At 42.8% G+C, this 21083-nt stretch overlaps 1 pseudogene; it reads left to right on the top strand.

The window, feature by feature from the left end:
• LOC127416017 (laminin subunit alpha-2-like) overlaps window positions 1–21083 on the top strand; it is a 336769-nt pseudogene that overhangs the window by 191574 nt on the left and 124112 nt on the right.

Below are 21083 nucleotides of genomic sequence, written 5' to 3' on the forward strand. Positions count from 1 at the left end.
ACCACAAAATGACGTGGTTGTGTTTTTCATCACACATTTGCTTTTTATGACACTATCGGTTAGGTTTAAGGTTTAGGGTCGGGAGGTCGGTTTTGTTGATTTAAAACTCATTCGAGCAATAACCTTAACCTTATGCTACGATATGTGTACTGAACCATGTAAAATCATTGTCACCACAATTATGTTTTCACAAGATCAGGCTCGCTTCATGGTGAAGGGTGTAATTTTTGCGCCAGTTGTGGCATCAAGTGGAATTGCAGAAATAATGACAGTTTCTCAAACAGTTCACCAATCTGCCATTGGTTTGCCAAAGAGGTTGTCCCGCCCCAAACTCATGCCATTGGTTGAGCCAGAAGTTGACATGTCAGGCTGCATGTCAAACAAACAGAGGAATGTTGGCTCACTTTTAATTGACTCTGTACATTAAAACGGTATATAAGAAAGTATGTTAACATCTAGAAAATGACAAACATCACATTTAAATATAATGAATAATCATATATGAACTATACACATCCTAAGTGCATATTAAAATATAAATATAAGCTAATAAAATAATTCTAAACTGATTGAACAAACCTACAGTGGGATTATTACACAAAATGCAAAATTTCACGGTGCCATTATAAAGGTGTATAGGTTGGTATGTTTATTTGGTGCATTTTAACTCTACACATTTCTAAAACGTGCATTCTGTCTGCTCTGGATGACCTCAGGTGTGCTAATGGCTATTTTGGTCGTCCCAAAATTCCTGGTGGATCCTGTCAGCCATGTATGTGTAATGGTAACCTGGACCGATCAGCCCCGCTCAGCTGCGACCCAGTGACTGGAGCCTGTCTGCGCTGTCATGAGGGATACGGAGGACCGGATGGATACTTGGAGATGCCCTCATTGCAAAGAATTGCCAACGTAAGTAAAGGAGTTGAGTTTTATTGATTTTCAGAGCATACAACACGATTTCATGAAAAGTCGTACAAATTCATACAATTTGACAAAGTCATACGTATGAAATCGTTCAACTTTTAGACCAAAAATCATACGACTTTTAGACCAGCCAATCACATACGATTCCCTCATGTCAATGTAAACGGCAATATTTTCTCTCTTCCGTGTTAAGCCGCCTTTTCAATACAGCATAGTTGACAAAAAGAACATATTTCCCACATAATGTTTTAAAAGATTGTACTTCAGGTCAATGACAATATCAAAGACAATTATTTAATTTGGAAACAACATGTTGTCTTTATAATACAATGTTTAATACAGTCAAGTCAATTTAATCTTTTTATTACCCGGCTCTCAGGAATACTCAATTCTGATTGGTCAATGGCGCCATCTAGTAGTCTGATATTTCTCAGAAACAACCACACATCCGGGTATTGAGAGTCATCTTTCCTGCTTCTCAGATCACTGTGCAATCTCAAATCAATTTTTTATGTTCATTTATGTATTTATTTGGTTAGTAGTCTTGTACTACTTACATTAATTAATTACAGTCATTAATTACAAAATAAACACCAACAGAACTCCAACATAAACCGGAGGTTGATTTAAGATGTTCAGAGATTAATTTCTTCTCACATAATTACATAATTTCAACATAAATCAATATAAAATGTCCATGCATTTATTTATTTGGTTAGTAGCCATGTAATAAGCGGGATAATATACAGTCAGCTGGTTGTTGTCACAAAATAAACCTCTTCAGGCTGATACAAGTGTCCTCTTCTTCCTGAACACCCTGTCTGGGTTTATTTTGCGATAACCATTGAGCAACATAAGATGTTCGTTTGAACAGTTGTTTATACAGTATGTTTCTCAGGCAAAGTTTAAAGGGTCTTTACACATGAAAATATAGAGCTGCCTTTATATTTTAGCAAGGGAGTCCTTCACAAGGGGATCATCATATTTGGGTGTCTATCATAAAGTTTGAAACCCCTGGTTTAGACCTTCATAAAACATATTTTTTTACCCTGATAAGCTACAGTTTCAAACTAGCTTTCCAAAACAATATTCATAATGGTCATAATATTGCAAATATACTCGAATTTTCATATATAAAGTTTGAATTGAAAATATGCACTAAGCTTTAGCATCTTCTAACTTCTGCAAACCAGAGAAAGGGAAATAAGGTGGATGTGGACAGTATTGACAACTGGTTTCTGTGAAGTGTCTGTGCTGTTACAGTTTTCCAAGGCTCTTTTTTAAAGCATGCTTACTGTATATTTGATGAAAGAAGATTGGGCTGCTGTCTGAGTTGAAAGTAGGACTTTCTTTATTTCTTTTGGGGAATAACAACTTGTAAAGAGCAGAATCAACAGCAGAACAATGTAATGGGAACACAGCACTCAGTGTGGCACTTACACAAGCAGTCTGAATGACCTACAGTATGTGTATAGTTTACTGTAGCAAATTATTTATTATTGTTAAATAAGTTCATATATAAACAGTTCGATGATAGTAAGTAAACAGCTTTTTAACCACCTCTAACCATTATGCAAACCAGTGAACTATTTATGAGAACATTAAGAAGGCATAAATCCATAATTAATAAAGAAATTATATTTACATATATAATACACTGGACATATATTAATGCTTAACTAATGCATTTATAAATGTGCTGTTTGTGTTTTTTAAAAGCTGAAGTGTCTGTTTTGTGATGATGGTTATTTCATGGCAAAATTTTCATAGTAATGGGATCATTTATAAATGTTTAATTAGGCATAGTTCTCAATTCAGAGAGAAAAAACGCAAAATACTTAGCCAGCAATAAGTCAGTACTTTATTAGGACCTTTATTAAGCTGTAATTGCTGTAATAGTGTTAGTATAACAGTAACAAACACTTTAATTAAGCATAGATGTATATCCAAATCATAAAATATATACAGTAAATGTATATACTGTATAATTTATTAATTTATGCCTTCTTATTTTTTTCATAAACACATCTTTACCATTGGTTTGCATCAACTGTAATACATTAGTTGGGTGTGGTTAACAAGTTGTTTACTAAGGATGAAAAACAATATCAAACTGCTTATATATGAACTTATTAAAAATAATAAATCGTTTGCTATAGTGAATATAAACAAATAACATTCTGTTTGTTTATATTGTAGCCTGTTAATATGTTGAAGTAAAAAACAATGTATGAATAATAATTTATAAATGATCAATTAACTATAAACTAATACTTTACAAATAATTTATACTGTTTATTTATGATGAAGTAATATTATGATAATTAATACTTATGAAGATGTATTTGTTTACTTCTTTAAGATTAGGAAACAGAAAAAGTGATGGTTTAAATAATTTTTTAATATAATAAAGCTTATATTGTTTGGAAAATGTAGGACTGCAGCCACATGTTTGGAGTACATTGACAGTTTACCTACATGAATATACATTTGAATCATTTTCAGTACAAAATCTACATTTTTAATAAACAATGATATGATGTTAGTGCATGTTTCCACATGTTCTTTAACAAGATATAGGAAGTGTTTTCTCCTCCTTTATAAAGCCTATTTATTTTACTATCCTAACTATGCACAAGTATGTCACTGTTTTCCCTGATGTCCGTGACCCTATCGGAGGACACACCTGTGATCTATGATAGGGTCTCGACGACTCACCAGTTGAGAAACACTTAACTTTAACTTTTTAGTTAAATTTAGCTGATCGAACTGTATTGCCATTTTTGCACTGTGATGTCTTTTGTATTACCATCTTTTACAGTAACTCCACAGGACTGTCTGAGGGGTAATGACCAAAAAAAATAAAAATAAAAAATGCATAGGAAATTGAAAGAATAATAAAGATGTAAGTACAAATTAAACCGAACTCAAATCAAAAATTAGTGCAGTTAATCTTTGTATTTTATGTATACATTTAATGTTTTTATGAGCATTGGATATAAAGACAATCAAACCTAGACAGTCATTTCTTACCCCAGTCTGCTAAGAGATTTGAACAAATGAAATTTTTTTACGTTTTTATTTTTTGTCTCTCTGCATTTCTCTTTCATGCAAACACAATGTTTGCTCTCACTCTGTAGCGTGTCAGTGTCACATTAATGGATCGATGACTGAGGTTTGTCATCAGGAGACCGGCCAGTGCCAGTGTCGACAGCATGTTGTTGGACGTCAGTGTGACGAGTGAGTACTGTCAGGAAGCCAAGATGATGAGTTGAACTCAGATGCAGTTTTATTAACAAACTCAGGAGAAAGCAGAGCAAACACAAAGAAGTAACCAAAGGGCAAATCAGGATATATGATTAGGGAGGTGGAATAGATAAGTATGTATGTCATCAATATAGACCAGGACAAAGCGGTGGAGAATGTCACGGAAGGTCTCATTCATGTAAGATTAGAAGACTGAGGGGGCGTTGACCAGGCTGTATGGCATCACCTGATATTCAAAGTGGCCGCAAGAGGTGATGAAAGCGGTTTTCCACTCGTCCCCTTTGCGGATACGGATGATATTATTGGCACTGCAGAGGTCGAGTTTGGTGAAGATGTTTGCCCCTCGTAGGAGTTCCAAGGCTGCTGGAACCAAGGGTAACGGTAGGAGAACTTAACGGTGATATTGTTGAGGGCACGATAATCTATGCATGGGCGAAGACCACCATCCTTCTTGGCAACAAAGAAGAAACTTGAGGCGGCCAGAGAGGTGGAAGGGCGAATATACCCCCGTTTCAGAGACTCATCTACGTATTCTTCCATAGCTTGCTGCTCTGGTATCGACAGGGGATAGATCTTGCCTCTAAGAAGTGGAGAGCCAGGGAGAAGGTCTATAGCACAATACCAAAGATGGTGTGGAGGAAGTTGGGAGACCTTTTGGGCACTGAAAACTGGTAAGTAGTCTTGGTCGGCAGAAGGGATGGTGGTATTGAGTGAGACATGTGGGCTCTCTACGGAAGTGGCTAGACAAGAGATGGATCTGGGAGGAGAAGGGCGAGTGGGTCTTGAGAGGCATTGAGTAAAGCAGCATTCACCCCAGGCAACAACAACTTTGGTGGTCCAGGAAATGACTGGGTTGTGATGAAGAAGCCAAGGTAAACCAAGAATGAGGTCTGTTGTAGCATCGGGGAGAATGAGTAATGATAGATTCTATGTGGAGTATGCCGACTTGGATGGTGAGTGGGGCGGTCTGAAGAGTGATTACATCTGAGCCAATAGGTTTTCCCACAACAGAATGGATGGGTAAAGGCTTAGTTAAAGGTTTGGTCTGAATGTTAAGTTGTTGAACTAGAGAGGGAGCGATGAAGTTGCCTGCAGAACCGGAGTCTAAGAGGGCATGAACAGAAATTGAGGAAGTGGCAGTTGAAACAGTAATGTCTATGCAAAAGGGTTTATCACATACAGGTTCGCAGGACACGGAGCTTACCAGAAATCTGGGAGGATGAATGGGGCAGGTGATTGGTGATTGGCAGCTCCACAATAGAGGCAAAGATTGTTGGAAATACGTCTCTTAAGCTCAGTCGGTGTCAGGTGGGTTGTGCCTAGTTGCATCGGTTCCTCTTCTTCAGCCCTGGTTTTGAGAAGTGGCGGAGCTGAAAAGTCGCGTTGTGTTGAGCATTGTTGTAATCGCCGATCCACATGAATAGAAAACTGGATGAGGAATTCCAATCCACGAGAATCATCTACACTTGCCAGGTGCCTTTGAAGAGACTTGTTTAACCCCTGACGGTAACGGGTAAGTAGCGCAGGTTCATTCCAGTGACTGGCAGAAGCGTGCATGCGGAAACGTAGGGTGTAATCAGCGACTGATAGTCTGCCTTGGTGAAAACGGCTGAGTTGTTCACTGGCGGAGGAAGCTCCTGTAGTGGACTCAAAAACTTCATGGAAATGGGTAATGAAGGCATCGATGGACTGCATCACGGGACCTCCCTGATACCAAATGGCATTTCTCCATTGTAGTGCCTTCCCGGATAGAAGAGAAATAATATATGCTATCTTGGAACGATCGGTGGAGAAGTTTTGGGGTTGTAACTCAAAAGCCAAAGAACACTGAAGGAGAAAGCCGCTACAAGTTTCAGCATCACCAGAGTAACACTGGGGAGGAGCTAGAGGGCAATAATTACCAGGAAGTTGTACAAACGAAGAAGAAGAATCGGGAGCTGGAGCTGAAGGACATGCTGACATATTTGAGGTAAGTGAAAGTTTCTCCAGTCGGCGTTGAATATCGTAAAGCGCCTCTTGATGTTGTGTTAGTTGTTGTTCCAACTCGAGAAAGCATTCCATCGTAGACGCCGTTACTGCTGAGTTCTATTTGAAGGTCTAGTCTTCTGTCAGGAAGCCAAGATGATGAGTTGAACTCAGATGCAGTTTTATTACAAACTCAGTAGAAAGCAGATCAAACACAAAGAAGTAACCAAAGGGTAAATCAGGATATTTAATATTCTAGCGAACTGAAGAATTACAGGAATATTACTTTTGAAGACTAGGATGAGTAGAGAGCTGAGTTAGCTAGGGTGAGTCCAAACAAGACTAGATGGTGACTGAAGTGAGTGGTGAGGCTTTATACAGGACTGGCTGATGGTTTGATGAGGGACAGGTGAGAGTGTTTAGTAATCAGGTGAGTGAGAGGCGGTTGGAGGAGTAGAGGCTGACGAGGATGTGACAAGTACATACAACACAAACACACTAGAAAACACACACACATGCACACTATTAAACTGGAACATTGCACACCTATTATATATGACAATATATTATCTCAGTTATCAATATATTATCTGGTCTCGTAGAATCATGTTACTGTACCTACATTATTTTTACATGTCTCGTTTTACATATCACTGCAGTTTCCAATTACTTTTACAATGACATTTATTCACTTTCACACAAATCACGAGTAAAACGGCAGATTATCAGTCTAGATTTTGGAACAGGGCTAATAAAATACAAAAATGTCAATGCTCAAAAGATTTAAATATTAAGGCATTTCTGCAAAGCCATGTTCAGGGCTATATATTTTGTAATTCTGTGCCATTTCCTTACTTTGGGATGAGTGACTTCCTCCTATTTTCAGCTCAAACAGCAGACACAGACAGGTGAACCTGTGCACTCATTCACATCTCTCTGCTGTTTTGCCTTCCTGAACCTGTATATGTGTGTGTGTGTGTGTGTGTGTGTGTGTTTAGCCAAATTGTTGGTGGGTCAGTGTTTCTCAGTTGTGTAGGCCATGTCAGTGCAGTATGCTGGGCTCCATGTCCCAGCGGTGTGACTCGGAGGGCAGGTGCATCTGTCGGGCCGGTTACGTGGGCCACAGATGTGAAATAATGCGCCCAGCTCACGCTCGCAGGGAGACACGGTGACCCATCCAACAGGTTCCCATCCAACACATTCAGAGATGGGAGAGCAGAGGGGGCTGCCCTCGAGGGGCGTACCACCCCAGTGCAGGGGTAAACACACTGCACCCATCATGCACCATGTTTGGGTGTGTGTGAAGTCCTGCACGTATTAACATTATCTGTATGTGAAAGAGAGTGTTGCGGTGTTCAAAATAACATGCATCATACTGCATTCTGCCATCCACATCCATGTACAGTGGTCCTAAAAAGTATTTGGAGAGTTTTGGGCACTTAAACGGGTGTTTTAGCAGAGTAACCACAGGTGGAGTTCATCACATTAACCATTAAAATATTCCACTAACATCTGAAAACCAAACATTTTAGCAACAGTAATTTTATAATACAAATTATATACTGTAAGTAAATGTTTATACCAGTGGATTTCTGTTGAAAATAAAGTAAGATACTAGTTATTCACCCATGCATTTAATCATTGCTGACGACTAACTGACAGCTGATTTATTTCAAAATGATTACTTCGACGCTTGTGTAGACAACTTCAAGACGTTGCGGCGCACCTCCAGTGTAGACAGGGTGTTGGTTGTTCGGGAATCGGACTGCACTGATCGTGCTGTGTGTTTCATGCTGAAGATTCATGCTGTCGCTAAATTGTGCTGCAGGAACAAGTATTTGAAGTTGGAGTATTTTATTAAGGTGTTCCGTCCACATGGAAATGAAGTCGTGAAAATCAAACAGCCTGATTTTGTCTTCAAGGTTGATAAAACATGTTGTGCACAAGAGTATATCTCTGTATAACATTAGTTTAAGTATTGCATGTCACCATGGCGGCAGGAGAGTTTGAGCCAGTTGAGCTGCTTGTGCAGACAAGCTCACACTCAGAAAGCTCACACCACTGTCAAATAGTGTACTTATTTATTTTCAATCTTTTCATAGTCTGTTAAAGCATCAGACACTTGCCTTGGCTTGCCTTCTCTTGGAAGAGAGTTTTGTCATATTGTCTCACAGCTCAAAACTCAATGCAGCACATTTAACAAATAACACTTTGCAGGATGATTTAGATGGTGTGTGTGTGTGTGTGTGTGTGTGTGTGCGTGTGCGTGTGCGTGTGCGTGCGTGCGTGTGAGTGTGTGTGTGTGTGTGTGTGTGTACATTTGGCATCTATGGGGTGGTGCTCACAGTGTGTGCCAGGAGAGCACTCTCACTAGTTGCTACGGTGACAGTGCATCTGCTCCCAGCAGACAGATGGCTGTCAGTCACCCCACAGCAATGACTGCCATGTGGGTTCACATCCACATGGTGCACGCAGATTCATCATCACCGCATAATCATTTTTCATCATTAAAATTAAATTGTTGTAAAAATTAACTGGCTGTTTACCTCTCAACATGCCTTTACAATCAGTATATGAGAGAGAGAGAAATAGAAGAGTTTAAAAGAGGTATAGAGATTAAACGTATGAGAAAAAAACAGACTGTATAATTGTGAGTTGGTTTTGCCTGGTTTGGTTTGGTCTGTTATAACTGCATGACTGTTCAGTGCTGTAGTCTGCGATGTGCTTATTAAAGGGTTAGTTCACCCAAAAATGAAAATTCTCTCATCATTTACTCACCTTCATGCCATCCCAGATGTGTATGACTTTCTTTCTTCTGCAGAACACAAATGAAGATTTTTAGAAAATCTTTCAGCTCTGTAGGTCCATACAATACAAGTGAATGATGACCAGACTTTGAAGCTCCAAAAAGCACATAAAGGCAGCATAAAAGTAATCCATATGACTCCCGTGGTTTAATCCATGTTTTCAGAAGTGATATAAGTGTGGATGAGAAACATATATATATATATATATATATATATATATATATATATATATATATATATAATATAAATTATTTTTTTTTACTCTAAATTTCACTTTAACTTTCACTTTCAGATGTAAAAGTGAAAGTGGAGATTTGGAGTAAACATTATAAAAAAAATGTCTTTTTAATATTTTTTATCAAAATATAATAATAACTTGTAATGCCCTAATTTTTTATTTATTTATTTTTTTTCATTTTTGATTATCATGTTGTCCTGCTGTCAAGAACGTGTCCTGTGTGAACAGCTCTCATTCTTTGGTTGCGCTGCTTGTGAGGTTTGTTGAGGCATGCTGACTGCCCCCTGCTGAAGCGCCTTGGAAAAACATCAACTTACAAGTACTGTAAGCTTGAATTGCTCCGATGGTAGAAAAATACTTTTATTATGGAATTTATGTATGGCTCAGAAAAAAGCACGTTGTTGTAAAGTTTTAAATTATGTAATACAGTCAACAGGAATGAATATTTTATTAACTGTATCTCATAACCCAAACTCCAACCCTAAACCTGACCGTCAGTGGAGTAAAAATTTAGTTTTAAAGCGGAAATGCAACCTTCAAATTGTGCTAGTTTGTGAACGCGATTAGTTCCTCATTCCCACGGGATCAGAACCCATGTCTCTGACCCGTGTCTCTGAACATAATATCAGTAGCACTAGAAGGAAATGTGTTCACACTTCAATTGATGCAAAAAAATTATTCAGTAATTCAGCTGAATAGGGTTGATTTCAGGGTACATGAACTTTCGTAAGCAGCATGTCGATATCTGGTGTAATCATGTTGTTTCATGTTGACTTTCAAAAATATTAAGTCACATTTTGTACCTGTGAAACGAGATGCTTAACCTTCAGAAAATGTTGTTTGTCCATCGTGGCACATCAAACTAAATATGAATAATGCTGAGTTTATCAAATGTAAAAAATAAGAAAAAGGACAAAAATTGAGACTTGACCTCTCAATTGAGAAAGGCTCCAAATAATGTTACTGTAGGTCCTTTATTATAGTTATCTAACATATAGATATAATAGCACACCAAATTCCCTGTATGTGGAAATGGCCACAATGCATAGTCTTAATACAACCATAACATTTACAATAACCTTATTTACGGTGTGACATTTCAACATATCCCTCTCTCTCTGTCTATTTCCCCTTCATTAGCTAGAATCCTCTTGTTGTCCTCTGCAGGCAGGCACACACATACAGGGCAGTCAAGTGTGTGTCCCATGCCACTGTAGTTCGTTTGGATCAAAGTCGTTTGATTGTGATGAGAGCGGTCAGTGTCGCTGTCAGCCTGCTGTAATGGGACAGAAGTGTGACCGCTGTGCTCCGGGACACTTCAGCTTCCAGGAGGGTGGCTGTACACGTAAGAACTCAGCTCTGAACCCATGGGTTTATATCAATATCATGGTTGTGCCTCTGTCATTCATTTCAGATCAGTGTAGAATAATGTAACTCAAATAAAATCACAAATGAGACAGCAGTGAAATTAAATGAAATCTGATCAGATTTACCAGCTGAACACCTGCTTAGCCTGGTTTAAATTCTCAGTTCTGCCCAAACTTGAACCTTAAGCAAGTGTTCCCTATCTGTCACTCACTCGAAGTTGTGTCGATGTAGTGACACTAGGGGTCACTTTTGGGAGCCCGAGACACCTCTGGTCTTTGATAAAAGGGTAATGAAAATTGGCGAGTGGTATTTGCATGCCACTCCCCCGGACATACGGGTATAAAAGGAGCTGGTATGCAACCACTCATTCAGATTTTCTCTTCGGAGCCGAACATTCATACTCACTGAGCTGAATTTCTACTGTTCATTCACCTCTGCTTGATCTGACGGCGCATTTCAGCGGCTTCTCCCTCCTCTGCTCTGGTGCACTGCAGAGAACGCCCCTGGGTGCTTCGGCAGAAAAAAAGAGAGTATATTTTCTGAAAGAGCTTTTTTCTCTAAAAGAGTATATTTCTCTAAAAGAGCGGCACACACGGAATGTCTTTTTAAAGACGCGTCTTTTTAAAGATTCCTTTCCGATTGTGTGTGATTCCTGGTTGCGGTCATTATCTCTTGACTTTGGATGGTCATGATCACACAGAGGCAGCATTTGTGGATGGTTCATGTTCTCACTTCGTAAGAAAGCAAGCCACCACAGCGGCTCCCCGCCTCGGTCCTTCTGCCTACGGGTATGAGGCCAGTGCGGCTAACACTGGGGGCAATTTGGGGACCCCAATGGGATCGCCTCCGCCGGGTATCCCCCCACGGACCTCCCATTCCCCAGCACGCTCGTCTGCCCAAGTCGGGCTTCCGGATGAGTCCGCCGGCTAGTCTCACGGCGAGTCTGGCCTCTTGTTTGGAGCCCGCAAAGATGATGAGCTCTCGAGCGCAGCATCAGAGAGCGGGCTTGTCCAGTCGGACGCAGAAGCCTCAACTGGGCTCCCCCCCTCGGGGACGATTGCCCAGTCACAGGCTGATGCAGAAATGACGGACATGCTTTTCCAGGCAGCCGCAAGCATCGGGTTAGAGTGGAACAAGGAGCTGACAAAATCATGGGAGGCACCTTTTACTGCCCGGCCCCGATTCCGCAGTTCCCCCGCCCTCACTACCCTCGATGGCAGGGCGGCCAGGGGCTATACGGTGATTGCCCCGGTGGATAAGGTGCTCACGGTGCACCTATGCCCGCAGAGCGCCGCCACCTGGCGTGGACGCCCTAAGCTCCCGTCCAAGCCCTGTAGGTTCATATCATCCCTGACGGCTAAAGCCTACAGCGCTGCTGGACAAGCCTGTCCGAGCGACGAAGGTCATGGCGTGGTCTCTCAGGCGGACGATGGCCACATTAGTGGTCCAGGAGCGGCACCTTTAGCTTAACCTGGTCGAGATGGGTGAGGCCGACAAGACACGGTTTCTTGCTGCCCCCATTTCCCAGGCTGGCCTATTCGGCGACACCGTCGAGGACTTTGCCCAGCAGTTCTCGGCGGTGAAGCAGCAGACGGAGGCTATCCGGCACATCCTGCCCCGGCACGGCTCAAGATCCCGCACCCCATCTGCTTGTCGCTAAGGGCGTCCCCCTGCAGTGACTGCACCGGCTCTGCCGCAGCCCGCCCCTTCGGCCTGGCCCTGGCTATGTACCCAAGGTTCCTATGATCCCTTTTAGGGCACCGGTGGTGAACCTGCAAGCGCTGCCCCAGAAGGAGGCAGACCCAGCCCTGTCGTTGCTGTGTCCGGTGCGTGCTTTACGCATCTATTTGGATCGCACGCGGAGCTTTAGGATCTCTGAGCAGCACTTTGTCTGCTTTTGTGCACAGTGGAAAGGAAGCGCTGTCTCCAAGCAGAGGATCGCCCACTGGCTCATTGACACCATAACTATGGCATATCATGCCCAGGACATGCTGCTCCCAGTAGGGCTATGAGCCCATTCTACCAGCAGTGTAGCGGCCTTCTGGGCCCTGGCCAGGGGTGCCTCTCTAACAGACATTTGCAGAGCAGTAGGCTGGGCAACACCCAACACCTTTGCAAGGTTCTATAACCACCGGGTGGAACCGGTTTCGTCCCAGGTAGTGGCACGCAATACAAGTGGATAAGCCCGGGATAGCCGGCCGGGTGTATCACTTGCACATAGCGCCTTCCACCTCCTTTTGAGCTGAAAACGTGTGCCATTAATTCCCAGTAGTGTTCACAAACTTTGTTCCGTGGTTGACTTCCTCCGAGCCCTGTGGCAGTCGAGTTTTTGGAGAGACTCGCTTCCGGCCCAGTACACGTGCTAACTAAGAGTCCTGTTCTGGAGTAGGTGCTCCGCATGTGGCGGTTCCCTGTAAGGCTAACCCCATGCGATGTGTATCTTCTGCTAATTAGTTTCCTGTTGGCAAACTGCGTCTTCCTTGGGCAGAGCCCCTCTGCCCCAGTCTCCATGTTTGTAGTAACTCCTCCCCCGTTGGGTAAGATCTACCTTGAAGACTCTCCACATGGTCGGAAAGACCATGTGACACATTTTTCCACTTAAATATTCCCCCCTCTCTTTGGGCGAGGTGTGGTCTCTGCGGTGTCTTCCCCTTGGGAGGGACACCCCCCAACTAGACCTGGCGGTCCAGTCAGATAATACTCCTTCTTTTTTAGGGAGTGGAAAAAAAGAAAGGGAAAAGAGGCCACAACTGGGTTAGACTGTCTCTATCTTTTGGGAAGTTGACTTTTCCCTAAAGGGCCATTCAACACTCATAATTATGTTGGGGGAGGTTACGTGTCAACCTGGTGTGCTGGCAACGAGGCACACAGTGGTCTGCCCGCCACACACCGCCAGTTCACGTAACACAGTTCAGCCAGTTTTGGCGTTTCGTATAGGGACCCCTAGTCTCACTACATTGACACAACATCGAGTTAGTGACAGATAGGGAATGTCATGGTTACTTGTGTAACCTCCGTTCCCTGATGGAGGGAATGAGACGTTGTGTCCCTCCTGCCACAACGCTGAACTACCCGCTGAAATGGTCAGACCTTGTCTCGGCTCCTCAGCATAAAACCTGAATGAGTGGTTGCATACCAGCTCCTTTTATACCCGTATGTACGGGGGAGTGGCATGCAAATACCACTCGCCAATTTTCATTGTCCTTTTATCAAAGACCAGAGGTGTCTCGGGCTCCCAAGATTGACCCCTAGTATCACTACATCGACACAACATCTCATTCCCTCCATCAGGGAACGGAGGTTACACAAGTAACCATGACGTTATTCTAGATGTTTAGTCTTTATAGATCAGTAATGGAAACAAATTATTCATTCTAACAGGTAGCGTTATAAATAATTTGTTGGTATACTGCTCCATTTATAAAGACTAAACATCTAGAATAGGTACACTACTGTCTCTACTTTTGTATAACAGCACTGTGCTTATCAGCTCATTAGAATGTCTATGCTGAAATACACATTCTATATTTATTTTACACCTATAAGCTGCACATTCACATATAAAATTCTAGCTATTTATATCTTTCGTTTTTAGCAAACAAGTTCATTTTTAGGAAAAAGCAAATGTAACAGGGCTGTATGGCATATGAAATCAGCCAATAAAGCTCATAAATGCCTTATAATTTCAAACAAGTCCATAACTAGTCATAAATACTGCTGAACGTCTGATCCTTAAAATTAAGTGTTACCATAAAATTATATATACTGTATTATTATCAATAATAATATTCACTTTCACTGCATATGACTGACCACTCTAAAAAATAGAGGTTGCATTTAAGAAACAACAAAAAAAAGGGGGTTTACAGGGTTTTATTCTATAGTTCTTTAGAAAAACATCTATGTAGATGTACTTTAAAGGGCCACACAAACACTGATCTGAAGAACCTACAATGAAACATCAAGAACTATTTTAATCTCCAAAGATCCACACAGCTCAAATCAGGAACCATATACAACCAAAAATGATTCTAGATAAGATGAGGGTTATCTGCTGAACCCTTGAAGATCCTTTATTTTTAAGAATAAAATTTTTGTATTCTTTGAAATTAACTTCTTTGATATACAGTATATATATATATATATATATATATATATATATATATATATATATATATATATATATATAAGGATAGCTCGATGATTTCAAATCTCATGTAAATGTGGTTTTCTTGTGTTGTTGGAATTTTTGGAATTTTTTTTTTTTTTTTTTTTTAAGTTATCATGTATTGATGTGCGTGTAAATGCACTCACTGTTTTTGTGGTGCACTGAGGGGGCTAGATGGTAACCCTTGTTCAGGGAAAAGTCTTGTGAGATTCATATGTGGTATCTGTACAGTGTGTTTATTTGCCCCGCTGTGACCCTACCTTTAACCCTTATCCTGACCTTTGGAATGCAGAACAACATGTACATGATAAGTACACTTTATCAAATGCTTTAAATGCTAATGTAAATACATAATGGTAATAGCGATGGCTTTATAGAGTATGAATATAAATGCTGTTTTGACAGTAACTAAATCTTCACAGTGCGAGTGAGGCAGATACAGTGACAGCGGATGGAGGTATGAGGTCAGCTGTACCTTGCAGCCAGTGCTGATGTCATGACCCCAGTGGTTGGGTGCACATTTGTCACATCTCTCTCCAAAAGTGTTGGGCAGACAGATACACTGACCTGTGTTAGCATCTCAGTTATTCACCACATGAGCACACTGGCACACTGAGAGAGAGAGAGAGAGAGAGAGAGAGAGAGAGAGAGAGAGAGAGAGAGAGAGAGAGAGAGAGAGAGAGAGAGAGAGAGAGCAGGTTAATTGCAGAGCACAGCTGAGTACCTGTTGTAAAAGTCAGTGCCTGCTCTCCTGTTTTATTGTGAGCAGTGTTTCTCAATCCTGGTTGTGCACATTTTGGATGTCACCCAGTTCAGTACATGGAGCCTCTACTAATGAGCTAATGAGTTGAATAAGGTGTTTTAACCCTTCTATTCTGTTAAAGAAGGGCCGCTTCCTTTACTGTTTGCGGACATTTTTGACAGGAAACCTAACAAGTGTAATTTTTTTATTTTTTATTATTATTATTATAACATTTCTTCTTCCCTGAAGTAAAAACAATACAATTATGCACTTCTTTTGGGATTTTATGTTTTTTTTTTAGATTGTATTTACATATAAATGTCTCGATTTCACCATTCATTTGCATATGAAAATAAGCAAATTTATGTAACTTCAAAATGGTAAAATCCTACACTTTTAAAAGTTGATAAATTATGAAAATATGAGAATGTGTCATGTATTGGGGGAAGATGAAAAAAATACCATTTGATGAAAAAACTAAAATCTTGAAAATCTTGCTATGACAATAATAGCCAGTAGATGGTGGCAGTGTTCCACGCAGCCACACACTGTGTAGTAATTCAAAATGTTGTCACCAGTTATGCATTCAGACTAATGCTGTCAGTCGATTAAACTTTTTAATCACGATTAATCGCATACTTTTTAATAGTTAATTGCCATTAATCGCAGATTTTGAAAGTGCTGAAATCTGACTCAGTACATACTTCTTTTCTTGTCAAAATGCATTTGTTTCCTTTTTAGGAAAGAAAATAAAACAATATGTAACAATATTATGCTAACTTAACATTTTCCAAACAAAACCTTCCACAGTATAAAGATAGAAATGCACTAATATAGCACCAATTCAAGTAATATTAAACATTTCCCAATGTCTAAGTGGGAGTTTGACTAACTGAAAGAACTAGTCCAATAGGCATTAAATCTCTTAAACTCTTATTCTCTACAATATTAATCTACCGGTAGACTGTGGCTATCCTCTTTGCTACAGCAATTGTGAAGCCACGTTCATGATGCGCGTCAGGGCATTATCGCCAGCATCAAGCGCCACTTTGAACTCCAGATGAAAAGCGCTGCAGACATCATGGATCGGTGTGTGCATCAGTGTAATGACTCCGGGTGGACACATCACAAAGGTTCTGCCCAAGTACCAGAGTTTTTTCTGATTTATGCTGCATTAATGGTAAATGTGTTAATCACGCTTAAAAAAAAAAAAAAAAATCAATAAGTTAAACTTTTTTAATTAATCGCATTTGTTAATGCTTTAATTTTGACAGCTCTAATTTAGACATATATTTAGACATTATCAAACTATTATTTGTCAAAATTTAGCTTTTTTTTTTTTTTTTTACTGTTTTCAAGTGTCAGTTTTTGCAATAATGTTACATTATGCTTAAAGTCAAACATCATGTTACAAAGATAAGACATAGAATAATCATTTTGTTACCAATAATTTATTTAATAAAAATATCAAAATGTAATTACTCAAATTAAATGAATAATAATGTCAAGAAAATAAACAGTAATAAACAGAAATGAACAGCAATGGACAAAAAAATTATTTTTTACATAAAATTAAATTAGTGTACAAAACAGAAGACTCAGACTTTGTCCTTTGTTCTCTGTGTGCATGCGTCCATGCATGCGTGTATGTGTGTGTGTCTCTCTTCATGTTTTAAAGTCTCACCCATCATTTCTGTGTGTTTGTTCTGCATCGTGGCTGATTTATATATTGTATTTGACAAAAAAAAGAAAAAAGAAAAAGTGCTCCGTTTTTTTTTTTTTTTTTTTGTCTTTCCCATTCATTTCCTATGGCCAAACTGTAAAAATGTTTTTATGACTATTTAAGACTTATCGAATCAAGTCCAATTTTTGTGTTTCTGTGTGTGTTCAAATGGCAAATGGAGGTAAAGTCACCAAGTTTTGTATTGCTCAGATAAAGGAAACCATTTTTATTACATTGGAAAATGTGATTTAGGTAAAAAATGACCGTAAATTATAAGGATAATTATGGGAGACATGCAAAATTTGCAGTGCTGGGGTCCTCCATAACCAGGACTGAGAAACGTCATGGTTACTTTTGTAACCTCCGTTCCCTGATGGAGGGAACGAGACGTTGTGTCGATGTAGTGACACTACGGGTCACCCTTGGGAGCCCGAGACACCTCTGGTCTTTGATAAAAGGCCAATGAAAATTGGCGAGTGGTATTTGCATGCCACTCCCCCGGACATACAGGTAGAAAAGGAGCTGGTATGCAACCACTCATTCAGGTTTTATGCTGAGGAGCCGAGACAAGGTCCGGCCATTTCAGCGGGTAGTTCAGCGTAGTGGCAGGAGGGACACAAAGTCTTGTTCCCTCCATCAGGGAATGGAGGTTACACAAGTAACCATGACGTTCCCTATCTGTCACTCACTCGACGTTGTGTCAATGTAGTGAGACTAGGGGTCCCTATATGAAACGCCACAACTGGCTGAACTGTGTTACGTGAACTGGCAGTGTGTGGCTGGCAGATCACTGTGTGCCTCGTAGCCAGCACACCAGGTCGACACGTAACCTCCTCCAACATAATCATGAGTGTCGAACGGCCCTTTGGGGACAAGTCGACTTCCCAAAAGATAGAGACAGGCTAACCCAGTCGTGGCCTCTTTTCCCTTTCTTTTTTTCCACTCCATAAAAAGAAGGGGGATTATCTGACTGGGCCACCATGTCTAGTCGGGGGTGTCCCTCCAAAGGGGAAGACAACGCGGAGACCACACCTCGCCCAAAGAGAGGGAGGGATATTTAAGTGGAAAAATACGTCACATGGTCTTTCCGACCATGTGGAGAGTCTTCAAGGTAGATCCTACCCAACGGGGGAGGAGTTACTACAAACATGGAGACTGGGGCAGAGGGACTTTGCCCAAGGAAGACTCAGTTTGCCAACAGGAAACGAATTAGCGGAAGATATACATCGCACAGGGTTAGCCTTACAGGGAACCGCCACATGCGGAGCACCTACCCCAGAACAGGACTCATAGTTAGCACGTGTACTGGGCCGGAAGCGAGTCTCTCCAAAAACTCGACTGCCACAGGGCTCGGAGGAAGTCAACCACGGAACAAAGTTTGTGAACACTACTGGGAATTAATGGCGCACGTCTTCAGCTCAAAAGGAGGTGGAAGGCGCTATGTACAAGTGATACACCCGGCCAGCTATCCCGGGCTTATCCACTTGTATTGCGTGTCACTACCTGGGACGAAACCGGTTCCACCCGGAGGTTGTAGAACCTTGCAAAGGTGTTGGGTGTTGCCTAGCCTGCTGCTCTGCAAATGTCTGTTAGAGAGGAACCCCTGGCCAGGGCCCAGGAGGCCGCTACACCCCTGGAAGAATGGGCTCATAGCCCTACCGGGAGTGGCATGTCCTGGGCGTGATATGCCATAGTTATGGTGTCAATGAGCCAGTGGGCGATCCTCTGCTTGGAGACAGAGCTTCCTTTCCGCTGTGCACCAAAGCAGACAAAGAGCTTCTCAGAGATCCTAAAGCTTCCCGTCGGGAAGAACACCACTTAGCGAACAGACGCCACTTAAAGGCATACATGCACCTCGTAGAGGGGGCCCTAGCCTGAGTGATCGTGTCTACCACTGCTTAGGTCTTCCATGTCCCATCCAGGGGCCAGACATGGAGATTCCAGAGGTCTGGTCACGGGTGCCAGATGGTGCCCCGTCCCTGAGAAAGAAGGTCCTTCCTCAGGGGAATTCACCAGGGGGGGCTGTCACGAGGAGCATGAGGTCTGAGAACCATGTCTGGGTGGGCCAGTAGGGTGCTATCAGGGTGACCTGCTCCTCGTCCTCCCTGACCTTGCACAGGGTCTGTGCAAGTAGGCTTACTGGGGGAAATGCATATTTGCGCAGGCCAGGGGGCCAGCTGTGTGCCAGAGTGTTTATGCTGAGGGGGGCCTCAGTCAGGGCGTACCAGAGCGGGCAGTGGGAGAATTCTTGGGAGGCAAACAGGTGCACCTGTGCCCGTCCGAATCGACTCCAAATCAGCTGGACCACTTGAGGGTGGAGTCTCCACTCTCCCCTGAGGGTAACCTGCCGTGACAGTGCATCCGCTGTAGTATTGAGGTTGCCCAGGATGTGAGTGGCTCGCAGTGACTTGAAGTGCTGCTGACTCCAGAGGAGGAGATGGCGGGCGAGTTGTGACATACAACGAGAGCGCAGACCGCCTTGGCAGTTGACATATGCTACCATTGCCGTGTTGTCTGTCCGAACTAACACGTGCTTGCCCCGGATCAATGGCCGAAACCTCCGTAGGGCGAGCAGAATTGCCAACAACTCGATGTAGTTGATGTGCCAATGCAGTCGCGGACCCGTCCACAAGCCGGCAGCTGCGTGCCCATTGCAAACAGCACCCCAGCGTATGTTGGAGGCATCCATCGTGACACGACGTGCCTGGAGACCAGTTCTAGGGGAACACCGAATAGGCCAGCCTGGGAAATGGGGGCAGCAAGAAACTGTGTCTTGTCGGCCTCACCCATCTCGACCAAGTTGAGCCAAAGGTGGCGCTCCTGGACCACTAATGTGGCCATCGTCTGCCCGAGAGACCGCGCCATGATCTTTGTCGCTCGGAGAGCGGAGTTGGTCACCGAGCGCAGTTCCTGCGTCAAATCTGTGGTGGAACTACCCTCGTGCAGTTCTTTCAACTCCTTGGCCTGGTGGACCTGCAGGATAGCCATGGCGTGCAGGGCAGAGGCGGCTTGTCCAGCAGCATTGTAGGCTTTAGCCGTCAGGGACGACGTGAACCTACAGGGCTTGGATGGGAGTTTAGGGTGTCCGCGCCAGGTGGCGGTGCTCTGCGGGCATAGGTGCACCGTGAACGCCTTACCCACCGGGGGAATCGCTGTACCGCCCCACCATCGAGGGTAGTGAGGGCGGGGGAATTGCGGAATCAGGACCAGGCAGTAAAAGGTGCCTCCCACGACTTCGTCAGCTCCTTGTGCACTTCCGGGAAGAAAGGCACTGGAGCAGGGCAAGGCTGCTTTGAGCGGCGCCGCAAGCCCAGGAACCAATCATCAAGCAGCGAGGGTTCAGGGGATATAACCACTATAACCCGACACTCGCGGCCGTCCGGGAAAGCATGTCCGTCATTTCTTCATCAGCCCGTGACTGGGCTATCGTCCCCGAGGGGGGGAGCACAGCTGAGGCTTCTGCGTCCGACTGGACAAGCCCGCTCTCCGATGCTGCGCTCGACAGCGTATCATCTTCGGGGCTCCAAACAAGAGGCCAGACTCGCCGTGAGACGAGCCAGCAGACTCATCCGGAAGCCCAACTGGGGCAGACGAGCGTGCTGGGGAATGGGCGGTCCGCTGGGGGATACCCGGCAGAGGCAATCCCATTGGGGTCCCCAAATCGCCCCAAGTGCTAGCCGCGCTGGCCTCATACCCGTAGGTAGAAGGACCGAGGCGGGGAGCCGCTAGGGTGGCTTGCTTTCGTAAGAAAGCGACCTCAACGTTGCCATGGTCATGTTCTCGCAGTGAGAACATGAACCATCCACAAATGCTGCCTCCGTGTGGGTCGTGCCCAGACACGAAAGACAGCGATCATGACCATCCGAAGTTGAGAGATAACG

This window comes from Myxocyprinus asiaticus, chromosome 25 (genome assembly GCF_019703515.2).
Source record: "Myxocyprinus asiaticus isolate MX2 ecotype Aquarium Trade chromosome 25, UBuf_Myxa_2, whole genome shotgun sequence".
NCBI lineage: Eukaryota > Metazoa > Chordata > Actinopteri > Cypriniformes > Catostomidae > Myxocyprinus > Myxocyprinus asiaticus.